The sequence below is a fragment of the Panthera uncia genome, chromosome X, assembly GCF_023721935.1.
Source record: "Panthera uncia isolate 11264 chromosome X, Puncia_PCG_1.0, whole genome shotgun sequence".
NCBI lineage: Eukaryota > Metazoa > Chordata > Mammalia > Carnivora > Felidae > Panthera > Panthera uncia.
This window is the reverse complement of record NC_064817.1, coordinates 43,912,223-43,929,095: the sequence shown is the minus strand read 5'-3', so window position 1 is coordinate 43,929,095 and position 16,873 is coordinate 43,912,223.

Genomic DNA, 16,873 nt, shown 5'->3' with positions numbered 1-16,873 from the left:
CTTCCAACCCTGCTCCGCCCTCACAGGACCCCCTTTTTGACTTAGAGTCGACCAGAGTGTGGCCTCTGGGACTGACTGGAAGACTGGGGGTGGGGTACGGCGCGGTCACTGTCCAAATTTAGACTTTCTTCCAAAGAGGATGACCTGGGGGCGACTAGACGTCAGACTGAGTCCCTTCTAGGGCATGGAGTTGTAACGACGGGATCGAAAGATGTTTCCTCCACGTCTAACACACCCACTCCTTTCCGTCCTCCGGTTTCCCGTCTCCCCCAGGGGGCTGCAAATTGTAGTCCGGGTGAAAAGAGCAATCCCAACTGTCCTTCTACCTCTGAGGACTCTGCGCTGGCCTAAACCTCTCTTGGTGGCCGCACTTATCCTCTTCCTCCCACTGTGATCTGTCACTATCACACACAGCTTCGTCCTAATCCCCTAATAGCCACCCACTGTGGACCGGGCCGCGGTCCTCCCACTCATTCCCACCGCCAGCTCCACAGGAGACGACTGCAACTCCACGGGGAACTTGATGAGAGCTGGACACGCATGCGCGAGTACAGCCCATGCCCTCCAGAAGGCCTGGTCGGTGTGGAGAGCGCTTGCGCGGAGGCGAGGTAGGCAAGATGCTGCAAGTGCCTGGCGGCGTCAAGCTGGCCCGGTGCGTTTCCGAGACCCCTGCCGCGGTCCTTCCTCTCCCTGGGTCTCCCCTTCCCACACCAAGTCAGGACCGTAGGACAGCCCCGTATTGGAGTCCTAGTGTGAATCCTTCTGTTTAGCTAGCTGTCCCTCTAGTAGAGAAAATGAATAAGTGACAACCATAGTGAATCTAAGGTGACTTTGCTTAGAGAGGGTGCAGCCTGTACATCGCCACCCAGTCCTTGGTCCCAGAGCGGGCGTCTTTTCTTCTCCACCTGGAAGTCGCACAAATAAAAAAGGAATTTGCCGCCTGCCCGAGCCCCTTCACCAGACCTTTTGGGTTCCCTCAGACCGCCACCATTAGGACAGTCTCGCATGACGCAAGTGGACTAAGGTAGAGGGCATAGCACTAAGATTGATCATTACTACTCACTTACCGCTTTTTTGTGGCAGACATAGTATGCTCTCATAAAGGGAGTGAGTAGTCGTATTCCCACTTCACAAAGGAGGAAATTGAGGCTGGGAGACGAAGACGACTTGACCCATGTCCCACGAGTGCCCCTTCAGTGGGTGCATGGTCAAGACTTATTACAGACACTTCCTCAAAAGCCTCACACCCAGAATGGGCACTCCCACACCATGAGCCCCCAACTTCTGGGTGCTGCTGCCCCACCTGGGTTGATTCATCTCCCCCATAATCATTTATTCTATTCCAAGTCTTTCCTAACTGGACCCCGGGTTCAGAGAGGAGGGGATTATCAGAATCTTTCCCTGGTCCACATGATGTGGAGGCTGGGGGAGTTGGAGAAACTAGGTAAACTCCCAGGCTGGAGAGCTAGGAGACCTGGAGAGGGCCAAGCCCCCTGTGTCTGACTCTGACCATGAACAGGGTGGGGGTCTTCTGCTTTGCCTTCATTAGGAGGAGAGGTGGTGTTGATGTGGGAAACAAAGGCAAAAGAAAAAAATTAAATTTCCTTACTACCTACAGCCCATTGACAAGTCCCATTGACAGGCAGAGTGACCTTCCTCTGGGAGCTCAGCTGCCACAATGTTGACGCTTTGCTAAGGGCAAAAGGCAATCTTAGCTTAACATTATCCTGATGCCTCCAGGATCCTGTGAGTCTACTTTAACATATAGAAATTCCTTTGGAAACTTCCTTTATATCTAGCCCCACCCAAGATATATGTTAGCAATCATCCTCCAAGCTGATGGCCCACTGATATACAGCTGAGGGGGTCTCATGACTGAGAGTTTACTAAACACTAATAAATGACATTTTCCTAAAAATAGCTAGCCCCCTCAGGGTCCTGGAAACCTTGTTTCCAAAATTCCTTGGAGGCTTGTGTTGTGCCTAACCCCCTCCCAACTTGAAAGTATATAATCAGTCACCCCTCACAGCCCTTGTGCAGCTCTTTCTGCCCAGGGGTCGTGCTTTAACAAAACCACCGCTTTTTTTTTTTTTTTTTTTTTTTTGCACCAAAGATGTCTCAAGAATTCTTTCTTGACTGCTCCCAAACCCAACATTTCCACATCAGTGTGGCATCCTGGAGGGAGAAGAATGGTTCCATCCACATTGCCAGAGCCTCCCTCCTCTGGCTGCTGGCTCCTGCCCCTGCCACCTGGCTGTACTCCTCCTCTGGTGCCAGGTGGCCCCTTGTTTCTAGCCTTTGTTCCTACCTGCTTGCTTTTCTGCCTTTCCTTCAGGCTGTCCACATCATCTTTCCTTCCTCCCCCATTTCCTCCCTTGCTCTGGTCCTCTTTGCCATCCTCGACCTCCATATAGCCAGAATACCAGCTATCTTCCTCCCATTCCTTTTCTCCCTCCAAAAAGAGCCCCAAACTGGTCCTATAATAAATGGCTTCTCTAAGCCTTCAGATGACTTCCAGGTTTCTAGCTTGTCTGTTGGGTGCATGTGTAAACCATGAGGTAATTCTTCCAAAGCTGTGAAGGGAAGGTGGATGGATATAAGTGGAACTGACACTGTGTGATGATCACAGCACTTATTAATTTTGTAAAAATTAATGAAAGAAAACCCCATTTAGAATGGAATTCGGAGGCTGCCAAGGGGAGCTCTCACCCCTAGTACTAGTTATCATTGAAGACCCAAAAAGAAGAAACTGACTTTGCAAGTCCATACTACTTTACTAACCCAGTGGAAGGTTTCTTCCTACTCTGCCAACAGCCCCGCCAATGAGAAGCCACTATACTTCCAACCCCCCAGTTTACTTCAATAGATTAAAAAGATTTTTTTTTATGTTTATTTTTGAGAGAGAAAGAGAGCGCAAGCGAGGGGAGGGGCAGAGAGAAAAGGAGACACAGGATCTGAAGCAGGCTCCAGGCTCTGAGCTGTCAGCTCAGAGTCCAACGTGGGGCTTGAACCCATGAACCGTGAGATCATCACCTGAGTTGAAGTCGGATGCTTAACCAACTGAGCCACCCAGGCGCCCCTCCAATAGATTTTTTTTAAGTTTATGTATTTATTGTAGAGAGAGAGCATGCTCTGGGAGGGGTAGAGAGAGAGAGAGAGAGAGGGAGAGAGAGAGAGAGAGAGAGAGAGAGAGAATCCCAAGCAGGCTCTGCACCGTCAGTGCAGAGCACAACTCCATGGGGCTTGAACTCACAAACCATGAGCTCATGACCTGAGCCAAAAAGTCATAGGCTTAACTGACTGAGCCATCCAGGTGCCCCTACTCCAATAGACTTTTAATTTATAATAGCTCCTCCCAACTGTCCCGTGAACACACATACTTTTCCTCTATAAAAGAGAGTTCCTCTCCTTTGTTCTCTGGACTTGCCTATGGTTTTATCATACCTTGCTTGTCTTGAATTGTAATTCTCAGCTATTCCTGAATAAATCCATTTTTTTGCTGGTAAAATAACAGTTTTATTTTTAAGTTTAACATTACTTGGTGGCCCAAAAGGGTATCCAGAGAAGACCCTCCTCCCCCAAAACTCCAAGGCTGGTGAACAAACAGGTGTTTACATGCACAGGGCCCATTGGGCTCACTGCTTTCTTGCCGATTCTGGGGTTTTGAGAATAAGTTTTCTTCTGGTTTTCATGCTGAATGCTTTGTGTTTGAGCTCCCCAGAATTTTTTCAGGATCTATTTTTAAAGCTTTGCTTGTTTGTTTTTTTTAAATCTCTTGACAGTACTCATTTGGCCTTTGGGCTGACTCCTTTTTGCAATCAGACCATTCCTGATAGAACTGTGCTGGCCTTCAGTCTGAATCCTGTTTGGAACCAGACTGTTCCTGTTGGAACTTGTGCCAGTTTGAATTGTGTAGGACTCTGAGCCAACTCCTTTTTGGGATGGGACCATTCTAGTTGAGCTGTTCTCATTAGAACTGTGCTGGCCTTTGGTCTGATTCCTCTGGAACCAGGCTGTACCTCTTGAAACTGTTCTGTTGAGGAATTTTCTCTTTGCTCTAGAGAAAAACCTGTAAGAAATGGGATTCCAGTCATCAAAATGCTTTGAGGGCACTCCTCTCTACTGGGACGCTGGCCAGTTTTATGTTTAAAAACTATGGTTCCTCCACATGCACAGTCATAAGTCAGTGGACTGACTTAACCAAAGAAATTTAAGGCTTTAATGGACATGATCTTGAAATTTTGATCTCCCCAAAGTTGTTTGCTCAAGATTAAATTAGAAAGCTGCCGCTCCTAAAAATACATACATACATACAAATTTTTAAAGGGTAAAAAAGGGAGAAAAGAAAAAAAAAGAAAATTAATGGAATGTCTATTTTATTTAAAAAAATTTTTTGAACATTTATTTTCAAGAGACAGAGAGAGACACAGTGTGAGTGGGGGAGGGGCAGAGAGAGAGAGAGAGACACACACACACAGAATCAGAAGCAAGCTCTGGTCTCTGAGCTATCAGCCTAGAGCCTGATGCTGGGCTCGAACCCACCAACCATGAGATCATGACCTGAGCTGAAGTCAGATGTTTAACCTACTGAGCCACCCAGGCACCCCTGGAATATCTATTTTAAATGGTACCTGAGGCTTCCAAATGTTTTCAGGATTCTAAGTGTGTCTCTTTGCAGAAACACTATTTCTAAATTAACTGAGGGAAACAATTGAAAGAAGCCAAAATGGCTTCTGAGGCCTCTTTTTTGCCTCCCCCATTTTCTTTGTCTGCAGACCCATGGTGGCCACCTTGTCCTCAGGCTCTGCGGTGGCTGGCTGGTGCCTTTGTCCTCTATTCTGTCTGTGGAGCTTAACTTTCCTCTGAATCTCTCCCCTCTCGCTCCTCTCTTGCTGCCGTTTCAAATTCTTCTGAGGATCCAAATAAACTTCAAATTATGTTGCCTGGATTAAGGCCAAATTATGAGCCATAATTAAAGAGTTTCCTAAAGTGACTGAGGACCCCCATAAGATTTCCAAATAATTTAACATAGTTATTCAAATTTACCAACCTGGTTTTTCAGATTTCTATCAATAATCCACATGCTTGTTGGCTAGGACCAGGCCAAGCATTGGATGAAACTAGCTAGAATGGATCATCCCGAAGGGGATTTAGAGAAACAAACCCCTAACTTTTGGCAAGATGCTAGAGCACTCACTGGAAATCTCCACCGAGCAATCACAGTAGCTTTTCCCAAGACTGCTGATTGGAGCAAAATTCAGGCCTGTACACAAAAGCTTGATGAGCCTGTTCATGACTATTCCAAATTGTTTTTTAGAGTATTCTGGTCTTCCTTTAGATGTTGAATCCACTGGTAGCATTTAACTCTATCTTTTTTTTTTTTTTTTACATTTATTTATTTTTGAGAGAGAGACAGAGACAGAGAATGAACAGGGGAGGGACAGAGAGGGAGACGCAGAATCCAAAGCAGGCTCCAGGCTCTGAGCTGTCAGCACAGAGCCTGATGCAGGGCTTGAATCCACAAACCACGAGATCACGACCTGAGCTGAAGTCAGACACTCAACCGACTGAGCCACCCAGGTGCCCCTAACTCTATGTTTACTAACAAGCTGAACTGGGATCTTTCTCTTTTAGTTAAAAGGACCAGGATGGGGGCTCCTGGGTGGCTCAGTCGGTTGAGCGTCTGGCTCTTGATTTCAGGTCAGGTCATGATCTCACAGTTCCTGAGATTGAGCCCCACTTCAGGCTCTGGGCTGACAGTGTGGAGCCTGCTTGGGATTCTCTCTCTCCTTCTCTGTCTCTCTGCTCCTCCCCAACACGTGCACATCCTTCCTCTCTCTCTCCCTCCCTCTCTCTCTCTCAAAAATAAATAAATAAAGATTGAAAAATTTAAAAAAATTGGGGCATCTGGGTGGCTCAGTTGGTAAGCATCTGATTCTTGATTTCGGCTCAGGTCATGATCTCGCAATTCATGAGTTTGAGTCCCACATCGGGCTCTGTGCTGACAGTGCAGAGCCTGCTTGGAATTCTCTCCCTCTGCCCCTCCCAGCCTTTGCTTGTTTTCTCTCTCTCTCTCTCTCTCTCTCTCTGTCTCTCAAAATAAATAAACTTAAAAAAATAAATAAAAATTTAAAAAAATTTAAAAGGACTAGGGTGGAATGGGAAACTGCCTACTCCAGATTTAGTTGATATGACAAACCAGCTTGCTTGCATCCTAGGTGAGTCATCTAAAAGAAAGACTGCTTTGATTCTCAATTTTCAACTCTGGCAAATGAAATCCACTAAACAAAACCAAAAACTTTCAAGTTTCTGCTATTATTGCAAAGAGCCAAGGCATTAAAAAAAGAGTTTTACAAATTTAAGTACTCCAGGCACCTTCAGCCCTCTAGTCAGTCTTTCTAATGTCCTCCTAATTCCCAGTGACTGGGACTCTGAGGAACTACAAGGGCTCATCCCAATCCTCCCTCTTAACTGGCCCAGAGAAACGATTCTTCAGATTGGGAATGAATCTCTGTCCTTATTGACACCAGAGCTATATTGCTATATTCTCGGTGCTTAACCCCCCTTCTATAAAGCAGTTCCTGCCTTGGAGTCCTAAAACAGTTCAAATAATGGAGATCTCTAATACACTTCAACAGGTTCCTGTCTCTGAACCTATTCCCTTTTGTCTAGGCTCTTGGAAAGCTACTCAACCTTTTTCTCTTTAGTTACGCTGCCCCTATTCATTTATTGGGTTGATATTTCTTAGAAAAGTATCATGCCAGAATTTCTCCCAAAGCAGGGAAATAATTCTAGAATTTGACAGAAGCAATAAAAATAGCCAACTCGGGGAATTAAATGACTGTTTTGACCTCTTTTATTTGTTCTGTCTCTTATGGCACTGTAGTTGAGCCCAGGGACACTGAGCATTTGTTCCTATTGGATCAGCTACCATTCTCTTTATTGTCAAAATTCTCAACTGCTGTTGACTGAATCCACACTGCACCTCCAATCAAGATTCAAATAGATCCCTCAAAAACTCTTCCCATAAATAATGCCCTATAAATAAAGGAGCCCTTCATGGCATCAAGCCCATAATAGAAGAGAGGCTCAGGGCCTCATTATCCTGTGCACTAGTTCCTGTGACAGCCCTGTTTTACCTGTGAGAAAACCCAATGGCCAAGGATGGAGGTTTATTCATAACCTGTAGGCAATAAATAATACTGCTATTCCTTGGCACCCTGTTCTTCCTAACCCCCATGTGCTGCTAACATCCATCCCCACTGAAAGCAAATTTTCCACTGTAACTAATCCATGCAGTGCATTTTTAGTATTCCAGTTGACAAAGATAGCCAATATCTTTTTGCTTTCACTTGAGAAGAATGGCAATACACCCTGACAGTAATGTCCCAGGATTTCACAGAGAGTTCTTACTTTTCACAAGCCTTAAAAGCTCATTTGGATGATACAAAGTTTTCATCAGGCTTTACCTTGTTATAATACATAGATGATTTGCTTCTCTGCTCCCTTTCCCAAACCTCTTCACAGGAGACAGCATCCACCTGTTAAAACTTTTGGCTTTGGACCCTGCTGGAGCCACTTCTGTCAGCAACACATGCAAGGTAATTTAGAGGTCTGTGGGGCCAGCCAGCCTGGGTCTGCTCACCTTCAAAGTCTATGCATCACCTGAAAAGGACTCATCTCAAAAAACTTTTCCACGAAGGTTGAGCTTTCACTCTACTTCATTCCTGAGGCTCAGTCTAAATTTGTGGAGGAGCCAAGGACCCAACTTGAAGAAAATTTCTCACATCTCTGACATTATTGCAAGCCATATGCAAGTCAGTGTCAGGAAATATACTCCCAAACTAAGCCCAAGATGCACAGCTTGGTTCAGTAGGGGTTAGACAGCTTTGACTATCTCCAAAATGCACCTCCTGGATTTTTTCCCAAGACTTGGTGTTATTGGTTTTGCTGGCATTGTTGGACTTCCTTTGTATGTCCCAAATATTGCATGGGAGATACTTAAACTGAAAATTATTTATTGTTCATCTGAATTCAAATTTAATTACTGAGCACCCTGTATCTGATCTGGCAGCACTACTGTGAGAGGTATCAAGTAGTGCATTGCTGCTGGAAAGTACAGTGTTTTACACAGACTGAAGTCAGGCAGCAGGCAGCAGATTATGCAGAGCACTGAAAGTGAGCAGGAACCACTTAAAGGGTTTAAAGAAACGAGGACAACATAATAAAATTTGAGTTTTAGGAAGAGGCTTCTGCTGGCTTCTTGAAGGATCCTTTTAAGAGGGATAACTGGGATATGACCAGTTGCAATAGTACAGACAAGAGATTTGGGGTGGTGATAATTGGAAGAGAGGAAAGAGGAGGTGCCAGATTCAAGAAATATGTAGGAGTTAAATCAACAGGATCTGGCAATTGATTTGAAGCAGTGAAGAGGCGGGGGCGCCTGGATGGCCCAGTCAGTTAAGGGTCTGACTCTTGATCTCAGCTCAGGTTTGTTTGTTTGTTTGTTTTTGTCAGCTCAGGTCTTGATCTCACAGTCATGAGTTCAAGCCCCATGTTAGACTCCGCACTGGGTGTGAGGCCTACTTATAAGAAAAAAAGGAGTGAAGAGGGCATCAGTCCCAAGATCCAGTTTGAGTGTCTGGGAATATGGTATTACTACCAAGATAGAGAAGGTTTAAGGGGAAATGATTCAGTTTAGTTTATGCCATGTGTTGTAGGTGCCCAAGAGACATTTGGTGTAGGGGACTAGCATATGATTGGCTATCTCATTCTGAAGTTCAGTGGAGAAGGTGAGCTGGAGGTAGAGATTGGGAAGTCCTCAGTAGAGAGGCAGTATTGAAACTAAGAGATGGTTGAGCTCCCCAGAGACAAGGAGTGCAGAAGAAAAGGAACCCAGGAAGAAGACCAAGAAGGAACAGTCAGGGAAGTAGGAGGAACCAGGAGAGTTAGGTGTCACAGAAGCCAAGGGAGGGTTTCTAGGAGGAATAAGTGATCAAACATGTCAAATGCAGCCAGAAAGTTTTGATTCTACAAAGGCTAAACAATGGAGGCACCTGGGTGGCTCAGTTGGTTAAGTGCCTGACTCTTGATTTCGGCTCACGTCATGATCTCATGGTTCATGGGATTGAGCTTCACTACCAGCGAGGAGCCTGCTTGAGATTTTCTCTCTCTCCCTCACTCTCTCTGCCCCTCCCCTGCTCACATGCGCGCTCTCTCTCTCTCTCTCTCTCAAAATAAGTAAATAAACTTTAAAAAAGGCTAAACAATGGCCATTGATTTGAGTGATGGTAAAGTCATGATGAACTTAGGCTGGCATCACACAGATTCATTCAGACATCAGTGTTATTTATTCAAATGGTAAACACTCAGCCAGCATGAATCCTCAGCATGGTCTCAGATGCTGGCCACATTCCCATGTTGCACACATGCTTTCAGAATTTAAGCCATTCATTCAAATTGTGCCCCAACTTACTCAGGAGTTACAGGCACACATTTGGATGCTCCCCACGCTCATCATTTGGGGTCCTTTATATTTGTCAATGCCAGCTCAGAGCCAGCTGGAGCCAATGCAGCTCTGTCATTGCCGGGGTAATGGAAAGCACCTGAAAGGCTTAAACAGGTTATTTTGTGGTTTTTATCTCCCAGGAGTGAAGATTGTCTTTGTTTTTCTCTCATCTCCTGGTATGGCTAATACCCCCTGGGGATTGTGAGGTAATGCTGGATGTTGCTGGTTCTGGTGTCCCTGACATGCCCTTCCCTCACTTCTCAACCTCGTACAACCAAACTCATGATTATCTGTTGTGTGCAAAAATCAAGTTTGCTCAGTTCCCTGTTTTCTAATGACCTTGAGACACAGGTGTGAACAATAAAGAGAGAATGCTCAATGGCACAAATTCCTGAGCCCAGTGGGAAGGGCAAGCCCCAAACAGGACCTCTCTTCTCTGAGATCCAAGGAAAGGATAGTGTGGGTAGAGACAATGTTGGAGATGACAAGAGAGGAAATGTTCACTTAATGGCCTCCATTTGCTCTAAAAAGAGGAGTTCTTAATCCAGGGTCCACAGCCCCTTTGGAGACTATAGGGAGAACTCAAGCAGCCCATGGACTTGGATAGGGGGGAAATTGCATCTTTATTTTCACTATTACCAACACAAGTTACTATGTCCTTCTAGGGGATGTGGATAACAAACTACAGTAGTATTAGCAGTACCCGTGGCTCTGTTACTAATAGAAATCAGATTTTCATAGCATATCAGGGTTGTTACAGATCTCTCAAAATAACATCACTATTTTGAAACCATGGTAGTCATAAGACCTGTTGATAGAGCTTGGGATTTAATGTATAAAGAAGCACATATATTACCACACTACAGATATATTTCTTATTATTTTGGTAATTGTATTTCTTTTGTAATCCTATTTATATCCTATCTAATACATTCATTATTCTGAGAAGGGATTCCTTAGACTTCACCAGACTGCCAGAAGTTTTCACAGCATAAAAAAGGCTAAGAGACACTGCTCTGAAGAGTAACAATAGCTAACATTTACATAGCTCTTGCTAAAGGCCAGGTACTGAGTACTTTTTTTTCTTATATAATAGTTCACTCACTTACTCCTAACAACCCTACAAGGTAGGTGCTTTGATTATACCCATTTTTTGATGTTTTTTAAATTTATTTTTGAGAGAGAGAGTGTGTGAGCAGAGGAAGGGCAGAGAGAATGGGAAGCAGAGGATATGAAGTGGGCTCCTCGCTTACAGCAGAGAGCCTGATGTGGGACTCGAACTCACAAACCATGAGATCATGACCTGAGCCGAAATCAAGAGTTGGACGCTTGACCGATTGGGCCACCCAGGCACCCCTGATTATACCCATTTTATGGAAGAGGAGACTGAGGCACAACAGTTAAGTAACTTGCTCAAGGTCATTCAGCTATTAAGGATGGAATTGAGATTCAAACCCAGGCCTTCTGGCTTCAGAGTCTGTGCTGAAAAGTCAAGAAGTTGAATTAGTAGAATGCCAAGGGGCAAATGGGTTGAGGGTGCCAGCAAGACTGTTTAAAGAGAGAAGAGGAGGGGTGCCTGGGTGACTCAGTTAAGCGTCTGTGTTCGGCACAGGTCATGATCTCAAGGTTAGTGGGTTCGAGCCCACATCAGGCTCTGCTGACAGCTTGGAGTCTGGAGCCTGCTTCAGATTCTCTGTCTCCCTCTCTCTCTGCCCTGACCTGCTTATGCTCTCTGTTTTTCTCTAAAAAATGAACAACCATTTTAAAAAATTTTAAAAAAGAAGAGGAATGAGTGAGGGTCTACGCTGGCCAGAAGAAAAGTAGGAAGAGGCTACTAGGCTGGAAGGAAATGGGGAGGCCCACAGAATAACAGGGTTCAAGGAGATAAAAGAAGTGGTGGAAGGAGAGTCAACATGACTGGGAGAACATGGTCAGAGTGAGAGATGGTGGTGTGTAGATGCTGGGGAAGTGGGAGAGTCATTCCAGGGCTTGGCAAGGTTAATAATGTGACCTAGGCAGAAGTGGTTAAAGTCAAAAGGAGGTAAAGGTCCTTGCAGTTGAGCAGATGAAGGAATCATGAAACTGGGCCCCCAAATTCTCCCAAGATTGATTGATTGATTGATTGACCAACTGATTCATTCATTCATTCATTTTTATCGTGTGTCTAGTACATGCCGGCAGTTTTCTTGGGATTGGGTAGCCAAGAAGTGAACCAGCAGGACAAAATCCTGCGGCCATGGGGCTTACCTTCCAGCAGGGAGAGAACCACACCACACACACACACATACACACACACACACACACACACACACACATGCGCGCACACACACATGCGCACGCACACACACACACACACACACTCTCATACATAAATTAGACAAAGCTCAGGGCACCTGGGTGGTTCAGTTGGTTAAGTGGCTGACTTTGGCTTAGGTCATGATCTCGCAGTTCGTGGGTTCGAGCCCCACGTCAGGCTCTGTGCTGACAGCTCAGAGCCTGGAGCCTGCTTTGGATTCTGGGTCTCCCTCTCTCTCTGCCTCTTCCCAACTCATGCTCTCTCTGTCTCTCCCTCTCAAAATTAAATAAACATTTAAAAATTTTTGAAAATTAGACAAGGCTCAAGTGCCTTTAGGCACAATTCCATAACCCCAAAAGTTCTGAAAAGCACAAGGTTTTTTTTCATACTTTGGAGCTCAAACCCATCAGGTGACAAAACCTGACCTGAAGTAATATGAAGCTATCTATAGTCTTGATTCACACTTAGTGTTCTTGTTCATACTTTTCACTCTAGAAATATTAAATTTTAATTATGTGATGCCCTAGACCTTTCTCAGTAGTTATATAGAATAGACTATATGCAGTATACAGAATTATGTTATATAAAATATGTCTTCTTTTCTAAAATTGAAAAAATATGAATTCCAAAACACATCTGGTCCCAAGATTAGAAAAAAGATTACAGACCTGTAAGGGCTATGCAGATAATTCAAATATGCAATGTGTTGGTTCACAAAATGGTCCCTGTACGAAAAGGGCATGGAGAGACCAAAGAAAGAGGCAAACCATTCCAGATTGGTAGATAGCAGATTTAATAAGCAAGGGAACTTACATACAAGGCTTGTCTTAGCTGAAAGACAAGTAGATATCTGCATCCACCCACCAGAATCTTAAAAATGTATAGAGAGGCTTTAACTAGGTTCAACCATGTATTCAGTGTAGATAGTCTCAACAATACCTTATTCTCTCAAGGCTATGTCCCTGAAATGGCTCCAGCCATGGGAACATTGGGCAGAGTATACATTCCAAAGACAAGGGAAGGGGTGAAAAGATACCCATTGCCTGGCTCCAACTCTCAGGTCAACCAGTGGTCACATCCTCAATGACTTTCTCCAACACGATGGGATAGTAACTAGGTGTCCACAGCTTGAATGATCAGGGGGAGGAGGTGACATTTAAGCTTAGTTCTACATGATGAAAAGGGAAGAAGAAAAGGGCAGTCATGCAAATTTCACGGAGAGAGAATTCCAAACAGAGGGAACAGCTAACGCAAAGATGAACACAAAGAGGCCACTGTGGCTGGAGCATATTGGACCCCGTGAAGAGTGCTATAAATTGCTGGGCAGACTTCATGTAGTCAGAAAGATGGTGAATCTGGTACTAAATCCTTTGATGAATATGGTGTAGTGTCCATGAGTGTGGTGATTGTCAACAACTAGGAGGCCTAGAGGGAAGTCTTCCTGGGTGGGAAAGCATGTGGGGAGATACTTTAGGTAGAGGAAACATAAAGCCAAATGGGACTGAAAATGTAGACTAGGATTTATGGCCTGAAGACCTTGGTTTGGGGAGAAGTATGAAAGGAAGTCAGATTAGGTAGATTAGGTGGGTTCAAGATTTGAATTGGGATGCTGGTTGAAAGATGTTCTAGGATGACCAAAGACCTGGTCTAAAATGACAGTGTCTGGGCCACCTGGGTGGCTCAGTCAGTTAAGCGTCCGACATCGGCTCAGGTCATGATCTTGCGGTTCGTGGGTTTGAGCCCTGCGTCAGGTTCGGTGTTGACAGCTCAGAGCCTGGAGCCTGCTTCGGATTCTGCGTCTCCCTCTCTGCCCCTCCCCCGCTTGCATTCTGTCTCTATCTGCCTCTCAAAAATAAATAAATGTAATAAAAATTTTTTTAATGGCAGTGTCTGGTTGAGTTCCAGTCAGCAATGTGTGATCTGGGCTTTTGGATTTAAAATAGGTTTGACACAGCTAGAGGACAGTAGCCAAGGCTGAACTGATGAAAGATGTTTTTGCTTCTGTTTATGCCTCTCAGAGTTTCTACTTTTCAACAACTGTCTCAGAATGTCTGTCTCCCAGCTTCCCTGTCTCTTATTTTTCTTTTAATTTAAATTCAAATTAGTTAACATACAGTATAGTCTTGGCTTCAGGAGTAGATCCCAGTGATTCACCTCTTACATATGACACCCAGTGCTTATCCCAACAAGTGCCCTCCTTAATGCCCATCACCCATTTAACCCATCCCTCCCCCCACCTCCCCTACAGCAGCCCTCAGTTTGTTCTCTGTATTTAAGAGTCTCTTATGGTTTTCCTCTCTCTGTGTTTTTATCCTATTTTTCCTTCCCTTCCCCTATGTTCATCTGTTGGGTTTCTCAAATTCCATATATGAGTGAAATCATATGACATGTCTTTCTCTGACTGACTTACTTCGCTTAGCATAATACCCTCTAGTTAGTTCCATCCATGTTGTAGCAAATGGCGAGATTTCATTTTTTTTCATCACTGAGTAGAATTCCATTGTATGTATATATATATATATACACATCATATCTTCTTTATCCATTCATCAGTTGATGGACATTTGGACTCCTTCCATGACTTGGCTATTATTGATAGTGCTGCTATAAACATTGGGGTGCATGGGCTCCTTTGAATGAGCACTTTTGTATCCTTTGGATAAATACTGAGTAGTGCAGTTCTTGAGTCATAGGGTGGTTCTATATTTAATTTTTTGAGGAACCTCCATACTGTTTTCCAGAGTGGTTGCACCATTTTGCATTCCCATCAACAGGGCAAAAGTGTTCCCCTTTCTCTGTATCCTCACCAACACCTATTGTCTCTTGAATTGTTAATTTCTGCCATTCTGACAGGTGTGATTTTGTGGTTTTGATTTGTATTCCCCTGATGATGAATGATGCTGAGTGTAGAGAGACAGGGCCTAAAGGTGCGGTGATGAGAGAATTACAAAGCAGGGGGCTAAGACTCTCCAGGAGCCAAAGAATCGCTCACTTGGCTCAAGCCTCTTTTATTTTTGCAAATTGTATGTGCAAGCACATACAACATAGTATTTGGCATCTTGACAGGTCATGCACCTGCAGTGTATTGCATACTGGGTCATGAGTACATCTGGCGCCAGACAAAACATTCTTATCCCTAGGCCTGGTGCCTGTATGATGTCCTTCTGGAGAGAACGTGCAGTCCCGGTGGCTTTCCGTCCTGGGAATGAAACTGCTTTCAGTTCCTTGCTGCTCTGTCCCTTTCCTTCAGGACATTCTTATGGTGCCTCTGGCTTCTTGTTCTCCAACAGTTGAGCATCTTTTCATGTGTCTGTAAGTTATTTGGATGTCTTTGTAGAAGTGTCTATTCATGTCTTCTGCCCATTTCTTTACCAGATTATTTGTTGGTAGGGTGTTGAATTTGGTAAGTTCTTTATAGATTTTGCATATTAACCCTTTATCAGATATGTCATTTAAAAATATCTTCTCTCATTCTGTCAGTTGCCTTTAGTTTTGTTGATTGTTTCCTTTGCTGTGCAGAAGCTTTTTATCTTGATGAGGTCCCAGTAGTTCATTTTGCTTTTATTTCCCTTGCCTCTGGAGACATGTCTAATAAGAAGTTGCTGTGGCCAAGGTCGAAGAGATTTCTGCCTGTTTTCTCCTGTAGGATTTTGATGGTTTCCTGTCTCACGTTTGGGTCTTTCAACCACTTTGAATTTGTTTTTGTGTATGGTGTAAGAAAGTGGTCCAGTTTCATTCTTCTGCATTTCGCTGTCCAGTTTTCCCAGCATCATTTGCCAAAGAGACTGTCTTTTTTCCATTAGATATTCTTTCCTGCTTTGTTGAAGATTAGTTGGCCATATATCTGTGGGTCCATTTATGGATTCTCTGTTCTATTCCATTAATCTATGTGTCTGTTTTTTGTGCCAATACCATACTGTCTTGATGATTACAGCTTTGTAATCTTAAAGTCCAGAATTGGGATGCCTCCAGCTTTGGTTTTCTTTTTTCAACATTACTTGGGCTATTTGGGATCTCTTATGGTTCCATACAAATTTTAGGATTGTTTGTTCTAGCTCTGTGAAGAATGCTGGTGTTATTTTGATAGGGATTGCATTGAATGTGCATTGAATGCTTTGGGTAATATCAACATTTTAACAATATTTGTTCTTCCGATCCATGAGCATGGAATGTTTTTCCATTTCATTGTGTCTTCTTCGATTTCTTTCATAAGTTTTCTATAGTTTTCAGCATACAGATCTTTTACCTCTTTGGTTAGGTTTATTTTTAGGTATCTTATGGGTTCTGGTGCAGTTGTAAATGGGATTGATTCCTTGATATCTCTTTCTAATACTTCATTATTATTGTATACAAATACACTCGATTTCTGTACATTGATTTTTATATCCTGCGACTTTGCTGAATTCGTGTATCAGTTCTAGCAGTTTTTTGGTGGAGTCTTTCAGGTTTTCCATGTAGAGTATCATGTCATCTACGAAAAGTGAGTTTGACTTCCCTCTCTTAGTGGCTCTTTACATCCATATCTTTGTGATCCAATCTGGCATCTCTGTTCTTCTCAGTCTCTTAACATATTTCTCTCTGGTGGCTCTCAGAATCTACATCTTTGCATATCCATGTTTATGTCTCAGAACTTTGTTCTCTGTCCCTTTGTCTGTGTCTGTACTGTAATTATCTTTCCCGAACTGAACTGTGTCCTTCTGGAAGGCATGAACCTTTTAATATTCCTTTGGGTATCCCCAGTGACCCGCACAGAGCCTGGCATATGAGAAACTCTCATATGTGTATGCTTGAATGAAGGCTTTTTCTGAGTAAGGAATACTCTCAATCTCCTGTCCGCCTACTCCCCGCGGAGCTGGCCGCCTGCTCAAAGACTAGCTAGGGAGTAAGTAGTGCGGCAGGTGTGATGGCATTGTGCTGCTGCTATTGGGTTCTTTATCTAGGTGAAAAAACTCCGGAGGCACCTGGCCTTGGCTTCGCGCTGTGCGCAGGGACAAAAACAGCCGACACCACGCCCCGGAGTCTTGCGCATTGGCCCGTCCCTTCGCCGGCCCCGCCCCATCCCTCCGCCT